Raw genomic sequence first — 23,013 nt, forward strand, 5'->3', positions numbered from 1 at the left:
ATATTAACAGATCCTGACCGTTGGATCACTGAATTGGTATCACCCCGCTAATAGTGGTATCCCCAATTATAAATCATGAAGATTATGGACGGATTCACGGACTCTGGCTGGTTAGAAATAATCTGCCTACTTCGATCCTCTACTGTGAGCATCCTATTGAGATAAACCCAGCACGTGGCTATTGCTCATTGGCCATAGACATGTGTTTTGGATAAGATAACATTTGAACCTTCAAACCCTGCACCACCTTTCATTCTGTTTTCCCCAACTCTTTTATACTGAACTCAATACTTGTTTGGGTGTGACATCAAAACACTGCAGTGTTAGGGCAAACAGATTGAGTGAAAGAGATCAGAGATTCGGTGAGATAGTTAAGAAGAAATCAGATGGCTTCACTCACCATGACAACCGTATCCTTATCAGGGATAAACCTATCCGGGAAACAATCAGTCAATGGCCGGCGTGTACTCATCGTTGCAAAGGCATCCAATGCTAGTGAAGCTGTGCCAGCAAAGTTGAGTTACAACAGTAATGCTGGCGACAGCAACAAAGAAGGCAAAAACGCAAGAAGGGAGATAATGTTGGCAGCTGCAGCAGCTGCTGCTTGTTCTCTTGCTGGAGTTGCGTTTGCCGACGAGCCTAAGAATGGGAGCGCAGAAGCTAAGAAGGCATACGCACCCATCTGTGTTACCATGCCAACTGCTCGCGTTTGTCGCGGCTAAATATGAGTTTATTAAACATTCTTAATCTGTACCAAGGGGGAATGTACGTAGATTTACAATGTTCTTATATTTATGCAACTCTATCTCTTTGAACTGGTGAAACAAAAGCTTTTTAATGTTGTTAATTAGTAAAGTAGATGGCTTTAAAATAAATTAACCAACAAACCCATAAACTGTTAAAAATAGTCCAAAGAAGGTCTGTATAGGTCGGATTAGTAGTAAATTTACACAGAACATTGAAGATGAATCCTCCATATAAACTAGTCCGAAAAGTTTACAGCAAAAGAAAGAAGAAGATTTGACCAGTAGTCAATCCAGAAATTGACCATTTAAATAACATCTTTTCTTCTGTAAGTAGAGGGATGTGTGATCCACCCAGGTTTTGTACTGTTCTTATCAAAACAGACGACGAATGAGCAATAGTTCACATGTATTTCACTTATTCGCATTCGATGCATCCGATATAAGCAGCAAGCTAATTTAAGTTTCGAACAAAAACTAAAACGTTACAACAAATCATTACTGTATTATTACAACAATTTCCACACGTATTTCAGGGGCATTTGGGAAAAACCTTCCCCAATTGATCAAACTTGACGTTGTTGCATAATGCTTTTGCTTGAGTTTCTCCTGCCCGTACAAGGTTAATATCCTGTAGCACAACAACACTACAAGGAAAACTTTTACTACAATCAAGCTTTACTGCTGCAGCTGTATCACGTGTTCCTTGAACATTCTTGTACACCACACTTGATACATGTACAACTGATTCCTAAAAAGAGAAGATAAGATTTTACATTTGGAGGAGGATGTTAGTTGATAGTATTGTTAACAATGTACATGTGATTGTAAGAAATACCTGCTCATTGCAGGGATCAGCCTGATCACAATAGTTCTGATTTATGATTATAGGGTTGGTCACATTCTGCATTAAAATGTTTTGAAAGACGATGTTGTTTGCTTTGCCTTTTCCTCCCTGCAAAACAAATTAAATATGAAAGAATGAAATAACAATTGCAAAACTATTGGCACAATCTAGATAAAAGATCCCATCACCCTGTATTTGTTGTGCTCGGTCAAGTTTCTAGCTCCACCGTTGTACATAGTTGCAAAAGGACACACATCTATCTAAACATTAAATATAATTTTTCAGATATGAGTTACCTGCCATGTCTTGATCCTGACTCCGTTAGTGGTTCCTGTGAGTCTTGCTGTATCGACCAATATATTTGAAACATGAGCCTCTGATTTGCCAGCTCTTAAGCTTTCAATACTAACGTAATAAACAAAAAAAGAAAAAAAACGGAAATATAAGAATTAGAACATGCAAAATGTCAAGAAACTAATTAGGGGGTTAGAGCGTGCACAGTGGTACGATCAAAACCAAAGATCAAAGACCAAAACAAACGATCAAATTTGAGTTTAGTCTGTAGTGTCACGTTAAGGCAGTGGAGTATATTTAGTCGGGCGGATGTATAATCCACGCTTGCATGTGGAGCGTTGGTATAATCTTCGTTTGGGCCGGGCGGAGATATAATTAACGCTGCTTGTGGGGCGTTGATAAAGAATACGCTTGTTGTGGAGCGTACATATATTTCACGCTCGGAGAAGGGGCGTTTGTATAATCTACGCCTGGTGTGGCGAACGTATAATCAATGCCTGAATGAAGCGTTTGTATAATCAACGCCTGACGTGGGGCGGACGTATAATCAACGCCTGTATCAGGCGTACGTATAATCAACGCCTGACGTGGGGCGGACGTATAATCAACGCCTGTATCAGGCGTACGTATAATCAACGCCTGACGTGGGGCGGACGTATAATCAACGCCTGTATCAGGCGTACGTATAATCAACGCCTGTATCAGGAGAACGTATAATCAACGCCTGTTTTGAGGCGTAAGTATAATCAACGCCTGTTTGAGGCGAACGTATAATCAACGCCTGACGTGGGGCGTACGTATAATCAACGCCTCCTCTTCTCTCAGGCGTACGTATAATCAACGCTTGGTTTGCAGGCGTACGTATAGTGTTGGACTTCCATTAACACACGTATCTAGCACGTGTGGCATTAAAGCCCGGCCAATCTCTAACCACCACGTATAGCCCACGTGTTCACTTTCCCTTTACCCTAATCTTCTCCGTCTTCTTCTTTTCTTTTCTACCTCCTCTTTGTTTCTTTGTTTCTACCGCCCACAAACACAACACAACTTCTTAACAAAAACATCACAGTGAAGAGCAGTAAAAGAAAAGAAAAAACCAAGATACTTGATGAACCCGGGTTAAAAAAGAGGTATGTTTTTTTTTCTTAATCTCTTTTGTTTTATCCATATTGTTTGTATAATTTATTTAGGGTTTTATTTGTTAAAATTAGTTTATCTAAAGTTTGGTTTTAACGAACAAATAAGAATATGAAATTGGTTAAATTTAATTGGGTATGTGTGTTTTATGTTTTTATAGAGATTAATATGTATGTGAAAAAAACCATATTTGATGATTATGTAAATTTGGTTGAATTTTTTTTTAAAATAGTTAGAGCTTAAAAAAATTTGTGATTAATATTTGTGGGTATGTGTGTTTTATGTTTTTATAGAGATTAATATGTATGTGAAAAAATTGGGTATGTGTGTTTTATGTTTTTATAGAGATTAATATTTATTAGAGCTTCCACAGTGGTTGTAAAAATTTATTTGTGGGTATTGTAAAAATTTGATTTGTGGGTATTGTAATTTTTTTTGATTTATAATCTATTCACTAAAATTTATTAGAGCTTCCACGGTGGTATTGTAAAAATTTGATTTATATTTTTGGGTATTGTAAAATCCGTGGTTATGTAGATTATTGGATAGTTCTCACCCTTCAACTGTTTCAATCAACCTATTTCAATTGAGAGCTTCCTTTTATTGTTTTTCTTCATGTTGTCTGTTGGTAATTAATTTTAGTGAATATGGTTATCAATAATTGTAGTTATGTAAATTATTGGATTAATTTTAAATTATTGTAAATTATTGTAGTTATGTAAATTATTGGATTAATTATTGGTTTTCTGCATGTTGTATGTGAATATGGTTACCAATAATTGAATTTGTATTGTTTTTTATTGAATTTTGAGGTGATTAATTTTAGTTATGTAAATTGTAGTTATGTAAATTTTGGGAGTTACATATGTAGAAGAGCTAATTGCGTGAGTATGGAATTGATTTTTTAGTGATTTTTATGGAATCTTGAAGTGATTAAATTGGGTTGTGGAATCTTGTAATGATTTTGGAAATGCATCGGTGACGATTTAATTTGTGTTTCTGGAATTATAGAATTTGGAATTGATATGGTTTGTGTTAAGGATTTATAGTATTTGGAATATAAATGGTGATGGACTAATAAAAATATTCGTTAATGAGGGTTGGTCTTTTAATAATGTAACTGCATCTATATTGTGTGTGCACAGATGTTGAACAAATTCACAGCGCGTTTCAATGGTCGCGTGAAGACGAACAAGAAACAAAAATCTGTAGCCGAAGAGGATTATAACTTAATCGCTACTGGTACAATTAAGGAGGTTGATATTCCCCGGTTAGGGAGGTTTCCTATACTGCAAGATGATAAACCGCACGCTACTACGGACATCACATTTACAGGGGAGCACAAATTGAAGTATCAACATCGTGGATCTTTGGCATCGGTAATTCATCACTATCAAACTATTTCACAACACTGTCCTAGAGCTAAATATATTATTGAAAAAGCGGGATGGCAAAATTTACTGGACATACAATGTAGCGAAACCAACCATTCAATGGTTGATTATATTGCTGAGCGGTTTTGGGATACAACAAACACTTTTCACTTCCCATTTGGTGAGATGGGATTCACCCCTAGATTGGCTCATGTTGACTGGACTGAGTATCGGTGATGGGCCTGATGTTCCTTATGATTCGGGGAAGTACCAATTTGAACATGTTCGTGAGCATATCTTTCCGGATATCCAAGATGTCACGCTCTGTCCAAAAGCACCGTCGTGGGTTTCAAATTCAATTACAATTAAATATTTAAGGTCATATTTCATCGAAGACAAGTTGGTTGCGGCTGAAAATGATAGCACCCTGGCTCATAGAGTAGCAATTGCCTTTTTCATGTATGTTTTGGGACATTTTTTCTTTTCTAATGCAAAGACTTATATTGATGCTGGATGGTTAGCTGCTTTTGAAAATCTTGATGTAGTATCCACGTATGACTGGGGTGGTGCTGCGTTTTCGAAATTGTATGCGGCACTCCGTTTATCTGGGAGGAGACAGAAGGCACTATGTGGTCCATTCCAAGTATTAGAGGTATTCTTTCAATCTAGTTATTTTTCCTCTCATTGTTTATTTTTTGCTAAGTTATTAAATTGGCTAATTATTTTGATGGAGTAGTTTTGGGGGTATGAATACCTGGGCATATGTCGACCAGAAATCCCAGAGGCGAGTACAGAACAAAAATGGCCCGTATCTTCTAAATGGAATGTACCGAAGAATACAAATGATATTTTCCGTTGTAGGGATTTACTAAGTAAGCTTACTGCTGAACAAGTGACATGGCGCCCATGGGAATCATACAGAGAAGTTCTTGCATCTGATATGGGATGCACGGCTACGCGGCTATCAGACTCGAGATATATATTTTCTTACATGGGCATTGTGAGTTAATTTGTAAATTTTATTATATAACATACTTTTTTCCTATATAACATACTTACTAAATTCTTATTCCCTTTCTAACTGTACACACAACATGTATCTTGGTGAAAGGTGTTGGCGGCAAAACCATTGTACTTTCGCTGTTCCTATAAGACTACACACAGTTATAGGGGATATTGGCAATATTCAAGCCGAACGCCTAAAAAAAGAAGGTTTGGTCGATGCAACAGAGATAGTGCAAGTTGTTAAAGATTATGATATAATTTACAATACTGGACAATGGTAACCAACTCCAAAGATTACGTGACTCATCCTATTTGGGAAGCCCAAACATATGGGTATGTCGGTGACTTGTATACGGTCCCAATTGAACAACCTGTTGAACATGTACATATCCCTCCTCCACATCTATTATCCCACGTAAGTGTACTTTCGACTTTTTATTGTACGTTCGATTTTTGTTGGTATATTTGTACTTATATATTTTATTTTTTCTTCACAGCATGAAGCTTACACATTATTTCAAGAAAATGCTGATTTTAATCAACAATTTCGCGAATTTACATTAAAACAAACGAAGGAGAGGATGGACGTTATCATGTCGAAAGAAGCAGAAATACAAAGGCTAAATAATGCGAACGTTGATTTGCAGCAACAACTATCTCTTTTCCGTATGCCGCACACTGTCCAACCTCAGCTTGGATACGGTTCCTTTTCCCAAACCCTGCCATCACAAGTTTGGAGTGGTATGAATCAGGGATCAGCTTCAACAATGTCCTCAGTCAATACCAATCCGAGAACGCACATGCCTTTTGTGGCACCAAGATCGTCCACTTCGGATAATGATAATATGAAGGGTTAATTTGTTATGACTATTTAGATGAACTGTCTTTGGAGTTATCTTTTCTTATCTTATATAGTATAGTCATATCATATATAGTATAGTCTAATCATATATAGTATTGTCATATCAGGTCACTGAAAAACTTTATCTTTTTTGGAAAACACATTTGCGTGAACCCAAAAAAATATCTATTTTTTTGGTTTTTTTAATGCTCTTGAAAATGGGTTATAAATTAAAGACTGGTTTCACTCAATATATGAATAACAATACATCTCTTCTGCTTCATATAGCAATGGAACAATATGAGAAAACCGCTCATTATTGCTCTTCTGTTTCTTCTTCATCTTCTTCTTCTAATAGTAGTTTTTATTCCTCGGATGATGATGCAATAGCAATTATGCAAAATAACATGGCCGTTAGTTTGGGAGTCCTTGTTACAAATTCAAAATGGCCTCAAACTCGTATCAGAATACCAAGAGATCGTGAGTCAGGGGCTGAACTTCTATGGAACGACTATTTCTCTCCGTACCCAAACCAACCACCCAATGTTTTTCGCAGAAGATTTAGAATGCGTCGACAATTGTTTAACCGGATAGTGGAAGGTGTTACCAATGCAAACAGATATTTTGTTCAAAAGCCCGATGCTTGTGGAGTTTTAGGATTAAACCCTCATCAAAAAGTAACAGCAGCAGTACGAATGTTAGCTTACGGATGTGCGGCAGATGCAATAGACGAGTACTTACGCATAGGAGAAACAACTGTGTTGGAAGCTACTCGTAGGTTCTGTAAGACGATTGTGAATTTGTATGGGAAAGAATATTTGCGTGAACCAACGGCTGGTGATATTGAACTGTTGCTCAAGCAAAACAAAGACCGGGGATTTCCTGGGATGCTGGGTAGTCTAGATTGCATGCATTGGAATATGGGATAAATGTCCGTCGGCAGAATCTGGGGCTTACACCGCGTATAAAGGGAGCGAAAGTATCGTGTTGGAGGCAGTGGTGTCGTATGACCTATGGTTTTGGCATGCTTTTTTTGGTATGCCCGGTTCTAACAACGATATTAATGTTATGAACCGTTCATATGTTTTTCGAAGTCTTGTAACAGGAAAAGCACCGCCGGTGAGCTATGAGGTGAACGGACATTCATATGATATGCCGTATTATCTAGGTGATGGAATATACCCAGAGATTCCTACTATTATTACGGCCATTAAACATCCGGTGGGTAGGAAAAAGGAAATATTTTCATCGATGCAAGAGGGTGCAAGAAAAGATGTTGAACGGGGATTTGGTGTACTTCAACAACAATTTGGAATCATCAAACAACCTGCAAGAATGTGGAATCCAGATGTGCTTGCCTATATCATGAAAACTTGTATTATCTTACATAATATGATAGTCGAGGATGAGCGTCTACCCGGTGACTGGCCACATGTTTATGAACAACGTAGCAACGCAGCACCGGTTAATATATTAAGAGGCAATAGTGACGAGTTTTCCCAAATTAGAGCTCAGCAACGCCGATGTGCAATGCGTAACAAAGATGCACATATTCGCTTGCGTGATGACTTGATCGAATATATATGGGCAGAATATGGGAATTAAAAATTGTCGTTTGTCATTTCCTTTCTATTATCTCTTTGTATGTAAACATCCTCAAGTTTTAATTAAGGTCGTATGTTTCAAAAAAGTAGAAATTTAATTCAAATCAACGGAAGTAAATTTAAAATCCAAAAATTACATAATAATAATGCTAATTGTTCAGATACTAAGAAATTTAAAACATAATAATACTAATAATACTACTAATCACTAAATAGGAGAAATAATTAAGGTTTGAACTATTCCGCCTTTGTGTTAAGATTGGTTTCTTTTATTCCGAACTATGTCCGCCCTGCGAAGTCGGAAGTACTCTTGTTGTACAGGTTCCATTTTTTCAAGATCCATCATAATGATGCGAAATTCTTCGTCTTCAGCTTGCTTGGCTATTTTTGCAGCATGTTCAGCTTGTTTTGCTGCAAACTCTGCTGCTCTTTGTTCCATCTTGAATCTTGATTGTGCTTGGTAATGAGTATTGAAATTTTGTTGTTCTTTAATAATTATTCCCATCAATTCCTCTTGGTGACTGGATTTCTCTCTCCCTGTTTTCTTCAATCTTTTTGCTGCTTTTTTCCCCATCTTACGAAGATATGTGTTCTCTATGTCTCCCCCATCTGTATCGTTACCGGTCTCTCCTTGAGTTGTTGTTTGCGGTCCTTCATCATCTTCCTCGTTATTCTCATAAGTGTCCAAATCATGCGTCGTATCGAATACAAAAGTCGATCGTCGATTATATTTTATATTTTCTAACACAACTTGGTAGCACTCTTCGTGCTTAAATTTTTTCCCATCGTTGCATTCCTTGAACCTCTTGTTAACTTCTTCAAGCTGTTAATGTTTTTAAAAACACTTAAGTACATGGGCGCTTATTAAATATTAGAAAACAATGGTTGGAAAAATCAAGAATGCTTACCTTCTTTTCAGGACCCCATCCAGTATGATATTCACCTTCAACTTCTGCCTCTTTTGCCGAAAATAACGCCACATCTTTACTTATTCCCTGATATCGTTTTTGCCAAGAACTCCAAGACCGCTCTGGATTATTAGGTAAATGAAGTTCAATATCATCCTTGATACGAGTCCACAACGTCGCCTCTGATTGATCAGCTCCAACACTAGAATCTTGAGATATAGATAAATGAATTTTACACATTGTTACATCTTCGATTGTCGTAAAATTTGGACCTCGTGCTACTCTTGGTGCCATTGTAAGCGAATCCGTGAAAATTTTCCAACTGATTTGAAAGCAGAAACAATATTTCTTCTTATTGGTGTGGATAGTTTGAAGTATTGGTCGTGGGAAAATGTCACAGGATCTCATGTGTATATATAGGTGTTTCTTCCGAAAAAACCGAAATGTCTTCCAAACTTTCCAACGTTCCAAATTATCCAACGTTCCATTTTCTTCAACGTTCCATTTTCTTCAACGGTCGAATTACCAACGGTATAAAAAAATTTCAAAATCAATTTTGTCTAAGTATTTTTTTTTTTAAACTCAAGCTTGGGGCGTTAACTATATAAACGCCTGCCGTGGGGCGTTAACTATATCAACGCCGGGATGGGGCGTTAATTATATCACCGCCTGGCATGGGGCGTTAATTATATCACCGCCTGTCTGGGGCGTTAACTATATAAACGCCTGGCGTGAGGCGTTAACTATATCAACGCCTGAATGGGGCGTACACTTTATCAACGCCTGGCGTGGGGCGTACACTTTATCAACGCCTGGCGTCGGGCGTTAAGAATATCAACGCCGGGCTGGGGCGTTTGTATAATCTTCGTCTGAATGGGGCGTTCATTTTATTAACGCCTGACGTGGGGCGTAAACTTTATCAACGTCCCAACGGGCGAACATTTTATCAACGCCTGAACCGGGCGTAACTTATATACACGCCTCTTTATGGGGCGGTGACTTTACTTACGTTTCACAACAGGCGTAGATTATATATACGCCCGATGCCAAACGGTGATTATACCTCCGCTCCACTATATATAGTTCTGGTCTTGGTCCCAGACCAAATATGGTATGTAATTTGGTTTTGGTCCAGATTTTAGTCTTTACTCCGTCCCGTTGCGTCTCGTCCCTGGATCATAATTATAGGTTTACTCGTCCATTGCAGTTGCTCTTAGAATTTGGGTATATATGTAGAACCTGATTCCATGTCCTGGTCCACATGTTATGCCCGTGGCATGAACATTTTCAGACCCACATACCATCGATATGCAATCATCACCTTCACCAACAAACAACAAAAATGGAAGTACCAACAAGAATGAGAATCATAAAAAAAAAACAACGAATAAACAAATTAAAGTCACAATGTTAATTGTGTCAAAGAAATGAACATTTGTACGTATTCTAACCAAGACTAATTAACTTCTACTTAATATGTTACCTGTTCTTATAATGCAATTCCGTATTTGCATTTTCCGGGTGTTACCAACATGAATCCCATCAGTGTTTGGACTTAATCCTGGCGCAGAAATCAAAAGATTGATAGCTTCAACATCCAAACATTTTTCAAAAGATGTATGTATTTGTTGTGAATGTCTGGTTCTTAAGTTCTTTACCTTCAAATTTTGGCATTGGTAGAAGGTTAAGGCCTAAGAAATTATAAAAATAAAATGGTATCAATATATAATAAATAAACTAAATATAGTATTTTAATAATAACATACATGTGTAGAGTGCGGAATACTGGGTCGTTGCTTCTGCAGCTGTTGAACGGGTTCATAGACATCAATTTATACCGCAAAATTGATATATATATATATAGTTTTCTCAAGGTAACCCTTGAATCTTGTGATTATGCAGTAGCTGTCCATATAAAGCATACGTGGTCCAGTTTTGCATGAGAGGTCAATGCAAATATTCAAATTTGCACTTTGCTTGAGACAAGTCTCTCATCGCATGCGATCTGCCATACCTCTATCAGTTTCTTATGTCAGCAAGGCTATGTAGCTACTTAACACTTATATACAGGGCATCCCATCTTACAACAGGGCGTCCCATCTGCTAAGCAGTAATATGATGCCACTTTAAATATGTCGATCAATTGGGGTAATTACCATCTACACACACATATAGTTACGTACCGTTGGTGCAGTGACGCAGGGATGCAAATCCACATAAGACAAACAAAAGTAATCAGTAACATTATACTCGTATTCAATCTTCGTTACACTGTCATTCATGAATAAGTACTGACGCGAGATTTGTCAGTTTTGCACGAATTTTTCCACCAAATATCTCCTTTGCCATTAAAAGTCCCCCCTCCTTCAATTTTCAAGTTTTGAACATTCTGGAAAAGTATCCAGTGTCTACTGTCTCTTCTATAGTCGGCTCGATCAGTAGAAGCGTCAATAGTTCCATAAACCTGTAAAGAATTACATATACGTAGATTAATGACATGTAATTAACTTTGTGTCTTCATTACCGATCAAAGAAAAAAAAAAAAAACTTTGCGTCTTCTTGATACTTCATCGCGAAAGTACTAGTACAGCCGTAGAAGATGAGGCAAAAGTACTGGATACCAAATTTCCTAGTACATTTAGCGACATGGTATATCTCAAAATTATATGGTTCAATTATTTCTTCATTTTATTGCGTGTTGGTGAGTACTAGGACTTAAACTCAATAAGTAATATCACAGGCATTACCATCATTGTAATCGGAGACTTGCAAGCACCGGAGAATTTGATTGGTTTAAGAAGATATATCTTGTTTGAAGGAACCAAAATTAGAACTGCTCCCGTCGAGGATGAACAAGCTTCCTTCCAGGATTTTTCAAATGCCTATACATGCATATTCAACCAGGCTTGAAATAACAAAGCTTCGCGAAATAAAATTCAAGGGTAAATTAATTGATCCTATTTTCGAATATAATAATTCATCTTTCTTGTGCCGATGTACCTCGTTAGCATCTATTCTGTGGCCATTACGGTTAGCCCCGAAATCGTCTATATATATTAATCACTCTAACAGAAGATGAAGGACTACCAATTTCATCGGAGCTGAATTCATCATCTGGAGCAAGTTCATCATCATAACTGGAAAATCTATTACCATCAGCAAGTTCATTAACAGGAAAGAAGTCGTCCCGATTTAGTTCGCCAACGGTCTCGAGGTATGTAGGATATGCATGATTATAAACAGACGAGATCTCATCATCAACATCATAATAAGTAGTGCTGTAAAGCGGGTCCTCTAAACTGCTGCCATAACATGAGTGATAAGAAAACACCAAAATGATGACAAATTGGAGCATAGTGCCCATTTATTGTTGATGATCAAACAATAATACGAAGTACTTGTAAAATAACAAGAATTTCTTTCGGATGGTCGATAAACGTGAGGTGCTGTAATAACTATGTCATGACGATGAGCCTTATACTTATAGAAGAAAGAAACAATTATGTGGTTCTGTTATTGCATGTCAGAGAGAGAGAAGGAAAGAGATAGAAGTACGTTTTGTAGCTGGAAATCTACCTGCGCAGCAGCTAACTATAATAGACTTCCTTTCTTCTCAATCTCTTCATGAGAATGGAGCTATATTTTTTAATATGTTCCCAAATGATGTTATTTATTACTTATTTTTTAGTCACAAGAGTTTATTAAGAACTTAAACGTTTTCCCTCATAGAGGGAGAGATTACATCTGTGTCTCTAGGGTAAGCCATCAAGTCCTTACAAAGAAGATTAAACAGATTGGAAGTAATAGTCGTTGCATTGTATGTTGCTGTTTTTCCTTTCCTTCTTTCGCCAGAGCATCCGCAACTTCATTTCCAGTTCTTTTAGTATGCCTCACCGAGATGCTAGAGAAAAATTTAGCTAGTTCCTTTACTTCTTTGAGTATGTTTCTGCATTGCCATTCCATATTCAAAGTCTTCCCTTCCATGTAGTCCCTGATATCTTGGTTATCTTCTTCCAGTATTATGTTGCTCAATTCTTTATGTTTTGCCCATTTAACCGCTTCTTTCGCCGCCAGACATTCCGCTATTAGGGGAGAAGTAGCCACTGTCGATATTGTATTTGCCGTCCCAAGAGTCCCTTTGTGATCTCTGTCCAGAAAACCCAGTTCTGCTGCTATCTCCCCTTCTTTGTATGTTGCATCATAGTTTAGTTTAGTTGTTCCTTGAGGAGGTGGGATTTGTGGTTGATTTCCTTTCTTCTCATTCAATGTCTGTGTTCCTTTATTTTCTTTTCCGAAGGCATCCTTGTGCACCGCTATTTCACTTTCAATTTTCCTGATCAACATTGTCGGAGATAGTTCCTGTTCTTCAAGAACCCTATCACATCTCGTTTTCCATATATTCCATGTTACTATGCTACACACCGCTACCCAATCTATCATATCTTCCTCCCAATCCTGTGGGTTAGTTAACCAGGTTTTAATCCAGCCGAGAAGGCTTTGTTCATTTTCTATTTGGAAAGATCTCCCTAACCCAAACCAGACTGTCCTAGCATACGCACAATCCATCATCAGGTGATGAACTGTTTCCCTAGATGACTCGCACATTGGACACATAGTTGTTTCTAAACCCATTCTAGCCGCTAGAATGTCACGAACCTGGAGACAATTCGTAGCACACCTCCACAGGAAAAGCTTAATCTTATGAGTGCTTTGAATGCTCCAAATTTTGTTAAGAGGGTCGGGTTCCAGTTGGGTGTCTTCAATTTTCTCCATTTGGTCATAGACCAATTTTGTTGCGCATATGCCATTTTAGTCAGCCGCCCTCTGTATATATCCTCTCCATTCATTCTAGGTCGAAAGCAGGTAATTTTGTTGATTGTTGGGGTATCAAATAGTTTTTCCAGCAGCTCTATGTTCCATTCTTGCTTAGTGTAGTCCCACAGTTGGCCAATTCGGTTAATCCCCAGTTCTTCCACCTTTTCCGATTCAGATTGTATGAGTTCATCCATTCCAGGGACCCATTTTATCTCCCAGATACTGCTTTCCGAGTTCAAAGCTAAATCCAGACCCCAAATTGTATCACATTTCCTAATCCAGCTATAATTCCACTCCATGCTATAGATCCTGGTTTTTTAACATTGTCCTTCATAGGACATTTGTTATGAAAGTATATAGACTTATACAGTTTAGCCATAGCGCTTCGGGTTGTGAAACCATCCTCCATGCCATCTTAGTTTGCATCGCCTCATTTACAAATTTTAGTTTTTTGAAACCCAGCCCTCCATTTTTCTTCTTTTTGGTCATTGCTCCCAAGCTTTAATGTAGCAACCTCTTTTGCCCCCTTTCTTTCCTCATCAAAAATCCCTTTCAAGGCCTGAGCGAGTGTTAATAATTTTGACCGGAATAGGAAAACATGTCATTTGATAGGTTGGTATAGATTCAAGGGTTAACTTAACTAGAACCGACCTAGGGGTGTAAATTGGGCCGGGCCGGGCAGTCCGGCCTATTTATTAAATGGGACGGTATAGGACGGGCCGGAATATCTCTTATCCACGAAATTAAAAGGGCCGGGCGGGCAGGGTTATTTATCTACAGTAAGTACCCATGGCCTACCCAAGCCTGTTTTGTAATTTGGGCTCGGGCGGGTAGGGCCGGGAGGGCCTTGAATATTACAAACAAATATATATTATACATATATATTGGTAAAAATAAAAAGAAAGTAGTAATAATACACAAGTTTTACTTAAAATTAATAATCAAATACGAGAATTGAGATGGGAATAAGATAAACCAAACTTCCTATAATTTTTCCTGAATTGAATCATCAGAAAAGGAAAGTGCCTTAGATTTTGCTAAATATTTTCTCTATATGGTTAACAAAATTAGACTCCTATGGAATAAAAGTTAAGAAATACATATGAAAACTATGAGGGTTGACTGTATTAAGTATATGTACCAAGTATATTCTAGGATAAAACAAAATTGGAACAGTCACTTAGGCTAGGTAAATGGATAACACTGGCGGGTAGCATTGACGGGATAATAGGGAGGGTATTGGGCCGGGCAAGAAAATTTGAATTGTGGCCTATGCCCTCCCTCTTATTTAAATGGGCTAGGTCGGGCCAGCCCGTAAAGGGCCACGGTCACCTATGGGCTGTCATGGGACAGGGCGGACGGTACTAGGCCTCGGGCTGCCGGGCAAAATTTACACCCCTAAACCGACCTACTGTCTGGTTTAAGATAACTTCCCAACCCTTTAATCTTACTTTAAATTTTGCTATCAGATTAGTAAATTTTAAGTGGAGAGGGTTCTAAAAGAATAAAGGGGCTTCGAGATAGGAATATTTCAGGTTCATCTTTTTCATACGTAAAGTTCTCGTTAGAGCTCTACTTAGTTTAGGGGGGAGGTTTGGGATATGGAAGACTCCAAATTTGTCTAATTAATCAGTTGCCCTGAAAAGTCATCAAAATCCTTAAGTATGTTCATTAGGTTCCTTGACTCCTTCATATCATCTTTAGTAAAGATGAGAATGTCATCGGCGAATAACATATGGTTAATTGGTGGGCTATTTTTGGCGAATTTTATTCCGGATATCTTCTTTATAGATTGAGCATTTTGGAGCATATGAGAAAGGACTTTCATACTGATGATGAAGAGATATGGCGACATAGGGTCTCCTTGGCGAATACCGCAAGTTGGGTGGAAAAATTTCTATGGGTTCCATTTAAAAAGATCGAAATTGCGGTTGTACTAATGCATTGGTAAATCAGATCGCACCAATGGTCCGAGAAACCCATCTTCCTAAATTTTTTAACCAAGTAGTTCCAATCGACCTTATCAAAAGCTTTACTCATATCAATCTTGAGACCTTGATACCCCAACTTACCTTTTTTCTTTTTCCTCATAGCTTGGGTAATTTCATGAGCTATTAGGATGATATCGGCTATTTGGCGACCCAGAATAAAAGCAGCTTGGTACAGAGAGATTATGGAGTTTAGATAGGGTTTGAGCCTGTTGACCAGGATTTTTGAAATTATTTTGTAAACAGTGTTGCACAAACTTATTGGCCTGAAGTCTGTCGGAGTTGTAGGATTTTCCTTTTTCGGGATTAGAGTGAGAAAAGTTTGATTAAGCTCTTTAAGGAAAAATTTGGTCGCGAATAAATTTTTGATGAGGGAAGTGACTTTTGGGCCCACAATATCCCAGCTCTTCTGGAAGAAAATGATGTTATTAATTAGTACAAGAAATTGGATTTTTTTTTTGAATGTTGGGTATATGATACTTCTTGTAAAACTCAAATCAGCAATGCTTGGGCGAAGCATTTTAATGGTTCCGTTTCATACTCTTTGGTTCCAGTGAGGTATGTTTGTCGTAGTTGGATGGGTTGCAGTGTCTGTACTTTGCTTAATCTTTATGTTTTTCTATTGTGCCTTTATTTAACATCTGTAGACACTTTGGAATTCTAACAGGACTGAGTATAATATCTTGAAAAGTGCAGGTACACCGAGCCTTCCATATTTCGCAAGCAACATTGACCATCTTAACTATTCAATTATCCACTAAATCATTCATACCATCAGTGCACCAACTCTTTATCCAAGTTGTTATGTTGCTTTCCATTTCTTTGTATATTTTGGCATGCCCCTGGAACTGTAATCCAAATTTCTCTTGAGAAACTATATTCCATGAGAATATGCATTGTAGTTTCTACTCCCTGGTTGCAAATATTGTAGGTTTCTCTTCCATATCCCATATTCCTTGCCAGCCTCTCATTTGATGGAAGAATATCAATCACACACTTCCTAGTGCTTTATTTTGGGCAGAGTGTCTAAGCTCCACAGTTTTTTCCAGAACTTTGTTGTTTCTGTATCATATAAACTAGCGTTGTTGTGCTTTATTTCTTGAAGCTTCCTGTATGCAGATTTAACTGAAAACTGACAGTTCCTTATTAAGATCCATATTAAGCTATCTTCAGCTGAAATTGGAATGCGAATATGAAGAACTCGTTCAACCTCTTCTTGACTGAACAAATAGTCTACTGGATGAACTTTACAAGATCTAGTGTCTTAGTCAATTAATTCAGAGACTAGATTGTAATTGCTTGCTTCCGTAGATGAAACTATTGGAACAGGTGGATAGTTGCTGCCAGGTAACCAATTGTCTTCTCAGATGCAAACTTTGTTGCCATCACCTACAGACGTCCAAATACTGAATTTCTGAATGAAGTCCATCATATTATAGATACTCTTTCAGGCCCAAGTGGAGTTCTTTTTCTTATTTGCATTTAAAGCACTGCAATCTGGAAAGTAACATTGCTTTAAAGCATTAGACCATAGTTGACTTTGTGATTGCAGAATCTCCATGGTGTCTTGGCTAAAAGTGATTGATTGAAACAAGAGAGGTCGCGAAATCCCATGCCACCTTGAGACTTGTCCTTTATAACTGAAGGCCATGATACTAATATAAACCCTTGCTATAATTTTTTTCCCACCAAAATATACGTTGAACCTTGTCTATTTCTTTAACCGTAGTTTCTGGAATCTTGAAGAAAATCATGTGGTGCGAAGACATTGTGCTGAGTGTACTCTTGATCAAAATAGATCTACCAACTTGATGTATAAACTTTTCGTTCCATTTAGAGAGTCTCCTCTTCATTTTGTCTATCAAGCTTGAAAACGAAGTTGTCTTCTTTCTATTTAAGAATAACAGAATTCCTAGATATTTTTCTTCTAAAGACAACTTCTTCATCTTGAGTCTTCTCAGTAAGATTTTGTAATGTCGTGGATGTATATGCTTGGAGAAAAAAACCCGCATATTTTTAAAAATTAATCTGTTGTCCTGACACTTTACTGAAATTGTTAATAACATCCAGAAGAGTGTTTAAGTTTTGTAAAAAAGCGGGGGTATAACAACCACACCCAATAATTCGTTCGACAATCTGTATGAACTAAACTCCAATAAAATTCCGAAAGCACCAACTTAAAAGTTGATAGAGCACTGCTCGGTCGTACTCGCAAACGTTGCTATCTCAAGCTTGTTTGTCAAGTTTAGGTGATCAAAACTATAAGTCTTGATTTCTAGTTTACTTATATCTATGTCTCGGATTAGGATAGAATGTGTAGTTGAGATTTAGACTTCACGACGTTCATTGATTGAAGACGAAGATCTACTCAGGAGAGCTTGGAGGAACTTCCTCAACAAAAGGTATGTGGAGACTAAAACTTATCTATCACTCAGAAGTCTATTCAATTTTATCTCATATTGAGACTAAGTCGTATATATATATAGACTTTACATTATACACAATTGATATTTCGAGCTGAGTTTAACTCGCTTATATCTTTCTTGAAATATGTATTGAAAAGCTTTTTGCTCTAACTACATTCATCATTATTCTTGACGAGTTTAGTTGGAAACAATTTATTTGTTGGAAACTAAACAATGAGTCAAAAGATGATCATGTGAAAATTTCCTTGAAACATCTTACATGATTTGTGTGAGACAGTCATTTGATGTAGACTCAGAATGTTTCGTATTGATCATTCGATCACTTGAAAATTACTTACAAGCTAGTAGTTTGTGTGAGACAGCTATTGTCGTCTTCTAAGGATGTTTCAATGATTTAAATGGGAGTTTAAAACAAATAACCATTGTCTGGATATAGCACAGTATGCATACCAGTATGCAAACTGTTGTAGTGTGATTGAAGTCCGGCAACCAAGTATGCATACCAGTATGCAAACGTTTTTTACTGTCAAAGTCCGGGAACCAAGTTTGCATACCCGTTTACAAACGGTTTCATCTGAGTTGCGATCCGATACGAAAGTATGCATACCCGTTTGTGAACTTTCGGACAAGACCAATGTCCGGAACTTAAGTTTCCATACATGTTTGCAAACTAAGTTGGTTTAAGTTATAAAATAGGTTAAATATGATTTCATACTCATGAAAAAATACATATATAAATTAAGGAATGCAATCTTTGCAAACCGTGGATTAATGTTAATGAATTGATTCTCTTGAATCAAATATGATTTTGTTTCAATTGTGTCTTGTATACTTCTATGAGAATATAAACAATTGAACAGTTCTATGAGTAACACAATTAGATTCATTTGATTATCATTTGATCTAGAAGTGTTAAATAAATTAGGTTAATAGAAAAGTGTTCATATGGCTAACTTCGGTTAACTGTTATTGAGCCAACTCAATATACACGTTTAGGTACGGTTACCCATATCTAAATGAAGGTATATTTTATTTGTGTATAACAAGCTAAGACCATCATACGGTGAGAAATATTTCTTTGATTTTAAGCAAACTTAGCTTGAATCTTAAATCAGGTTTTCATCTAACGGTGAATACTGATTGCTATGTTTCAAATTTATCAAACCCCGATTTGAAGACTATATAATGGAGAACTCTAGCAACTGGAAAACCTAATCCCCACACCTCTTGTGTGATATATACTAGTTGTGTACTAGAGTTGATTATCCTCTAACCTAGGTTTTTCCTAAAACCATTATAGGTTAATGACTTGAAGACTTCATTGGGATTCTGAAGCCAGACCCAACTATTTTCTCTGTAGTTGCGTGTTCTAATCTTACTTGTTTTATCGTATTGAGCACTATCTTCTCTAATATTTGCTCGAGATTTATCTCCGATAGGTAAGATATAAAAAGTAATAACAAAGCTATTCGTCTCATTCTTTATGATTCCACAATAACTTGTTCTACTACCATATAGTTAAGTTACTGTAAGGTGATTGATATTTCTAGGATGTTCTTAAAGAATATAAGACCGGATTATCAATTGGTTCCTGTTCACCTTGATTTATCAAAAGACGAAACAAAACTTCATAGGTATTTTTGTGGGAGACAGATTTATCTATCAGAATAGACTTATTTGTGTGAGACAGATTTATATCAAGTCTTCGACTTTAGGTCGTAGCAACTCTTAGTTGTGGGTGAGATCAGATAAGAGAATCAAGTGCGTAGGGTCCTGCTGGGATTCAGAGGCGTAAGGAACGCGACTGTACCTTAATCGGTGTCAGACTTGATTAGGGCTCAACTGCATTCTAGTCTGAAGTTAACTTGTAGTAGGCATGTGTCTTTAGCGGCTTAATAAAGTGTGGTGTTCAAATCTGGACTAGGTCCTGGGGTTTTTCTGCATTTGCGGTTTCCTCGTTAACAAAATTTCCGGTGTCTGTGTTATTTCTTTTCCGAATTATATTTGTTTATATAATTGAAACTAGAAAATGACCCGTGCCATAACGGCCCGTGCTTTAGGTTGTTGTTTTCACTAATTAAGATGACCTTACTAATTCATTGTTATTATATAGGTGCATAGGGGCAAAGCCAACTTAAATCATTATGTGTAAGCCAAGCCGGTTTTCAAGCTTTTTTTTTTTTTTAACAAAATTAGACTTCCAATCCCATTTATACTTGATTATACCTCTATCAAGTATCAAGTATTTTTTTTTCTTCTCCAAAGCAAGATTTGATAAGTCTATTAAAATGATCCACATCAATTTCTTCTTTCAATGCATTCCATGTGGTATCATTTCAAAATCAATCCAAAAAGAAATACATCCAATTCAAAATGATGGTAGTCATTAGTCATCCTTAACGCCTCTCCATTAGGGGATTTGCTTGCTCTGACTTCGCCTGGCACTAAGTAAATTACCAATCATATATATACATGCGGTCATGACTATGAATCTATCATCTTGTAGTAAGTTACAATACTGGAATTTCTCTGCCAATAATTGAGGAGTTCGTTTGAGTCCTATATGACTCCTTATTCCCTACTAACCATGTTATCACAACCAATGCCAGAGGTAACTGAGACAACATCTTATAAACTACATGTCAATACACTAATATACAAATTCCAGCAGAATAATACATAGACTTCTATACATCAATCAACCCATAGATTTCCGTAAGATATTTTCTTTTCGATAAGTATAAGAAATACATCCAAAAATAAGAAGGAACTATCGGACTTTCCAAAAATAGAACTTCACAAATTCCAATATAAAGTATATGTTAAAAATTTCAAAATGAAGACCTCTAGGCTATTCAAGTCCATGACACAAAAAGAGTTTCTCGTCATTTATAGATTGCAGCACAGCGTCCATAAAACTGATTTTCTGTTTGACGTGTTTCAAGTCAAGTAGTGGAAGCCGTTGATAAGTTTATGAAATTAACTAATGATTCCTGAGATTCCGTAATGAGGTGATATATTAGCAAATCTTCTATAAAAATAAGATGAATAATCAGTGTACAAACAGTCACTTCAATTAAGAACCCTTGTCAAACTCGAATAAATATAATGGAAACAACATGCGACTCTGAGTTACAAAGTTTAGCAAAAACGACTTTCGTCCAAGCAAACGAATCCCTTACATGATGAATTGATATTCTATATATTGCAACGAATGAATTGAAAATTAAAATAGTTCCACTGAATCCAGTCAGTTAATTTCTTAAGCGAACAAAGGGTCCTAGTTGCTGACACAAAAAATGTTTGTTACAAATTTGCAATTATTATCTCACGAACAGAAAACTTCAAGAAGCACAGAAAAATATCCAACGATGTCTTGTAACCCAAATCATGTATCCATACAAAACTCAAGATTTCCCTAAAAATTGGAAAGAGTTTAATAAATGGAGATCAAAATAAGGCTACAAACACCTGGATATTAGGATTATAAGTCAAATGTAAAGTCTTGGTCAGTATTAGTCCTGGTCAGCACTAGTCAAGGTCAAGGTCAATGTCCTGTATTGTTTTGGTTTCAATGTTGCGTATTAATATTGTCTGAAACCTTTGTGTCTGTAACTTGAACATTAATTGTAATAATAAGAAAACTTCTTTTCTCTACTTTCTTGCTTTGATATTTCACATGGTATCAGATAGGTTCTGATCCAAACCTAAAATTTTCTAATACATCGTTTAGAATCAAGCAAAACAATATTTTTCAATACCCTTTTCTGATTGATTCTTAATCAATTTCAACAAATTTTATCAATAAATTTCCATCATCTTTGTTCATGACAAAACCTAATCTTGAATTTTCTTCGATCTATTTGTGAATTTGTGTTATGCTCGTGTACACCAGGCGTAACTAAGGTAATTCTAAAAATATCAAAACCAATACTCATACAGATATGGCTTCCGCTGCAAAAAATTCTGATTCTGGTAACTCTGTGAATTTTACTCTACCTTTCACAAATATTTCGAATTTTTTTTCACTCAAATTAGATTCCTCAAACTTTCTTTTATGGCGTGATCAATTTGAGTCAGTTTTAATTACTACTGATCTTTATGGTCATGTTAATGGTGATTTACAAGAACCTGAGGAGAAGATTTTGATTAATGGGGTTCTTAGTTTAAATCCAAAGTGGATTCAGTGGAGAAGAATGGATTGTTTTGTTATCAGTTTTTTAAAAGCTACTTTTACAGCATCTATTTCTGGTGATGTCTTAGGATTAACTACTGCTAGAGAAATTTGGGAATTTCTTGAAAGTACATTCAAAACCCAACATATGGCTCGTAATAATATGTTAAGACAACGATTGTATGGTATTAGAAAAAGGAAATTTGGCCGTTTATGTGTATTTGCAAAAGATTAAGGTTATTGCGGACTCTCTTGCTGCTATTGGTGAAAAAGTGAGCAATTCATACTTGTTAATGCATGTGTTGAATGGTTTAGGCAGAGAGTATGATAATTTAGTGATATCTGCTCAGAATAGAGAAACTTCTTATACTTTTGGTGACTTGAAGGAAAGATTAATTACACATGAGCAATGGCTTCTTGATCAAGAACATGACAGTACTGTTGTTTTTGATGCTCAACATCAAACTACTTTCTATGGAAGAGGTGGTGCTAGTTCTAGCCATAATTCTCATCCTGGTAATAATTAAGAAGAAGAATGGTGATTCATATGTTAATAACAAATCTAATGGAAATAAGAATACTGTTGTTGGTGATACTAGAACTGGTGCTAGTAATGGTGCTTCAGTCCATAATGGTGATGGTAGAAGAGGTCAATGGGATTTTTCTCAAGTTGAGTGTCAAATATGCAGGAAGAAGGGCCATTATGCAAGCAGATGCCATTTACAATATTATCCTCCTCCTACTTCTATTTTTGTGGGTGTAACTGAATCTCATTCTCAAGGCAATGATAATATTCATAATAATTCTTCTCAGGAGTTTACTGGTCTGCATATGAATACTATACCCGCTAATGATGAT

At 36.7% G+C, this 23,013-nt stretch overlaps 1 pseudogene; it reads right to left on the reverse strand.

The window, feature by feature from the left end:
• Window positions 1–344: 344 nt before the first annotated feature.
• LOC113360137 lies at window positions 345–12,116 on the reverse strand (annotated as a pseudogene).
• Between the last annotated feature and the right edge of the window lie 10,897 nt (window positions 12,117–23,013).

The sequence above is a fragment of the Papaver somniferum genome, chromosome 1 (genome assembly GCF_003573695.1).
Source record: "Papaver somniferum cultivar HN1 chromosome 1, ASM357369v1, whole genome shotgun sequence".
Classification (NCBI taxonomy): domain Eukaryota; kingdom Viridiplantae; phylum Streptophyta; class Magnoliopsida; order Ranunculales; family Papaveraceae; genus Papaver; species Papaver somniferum.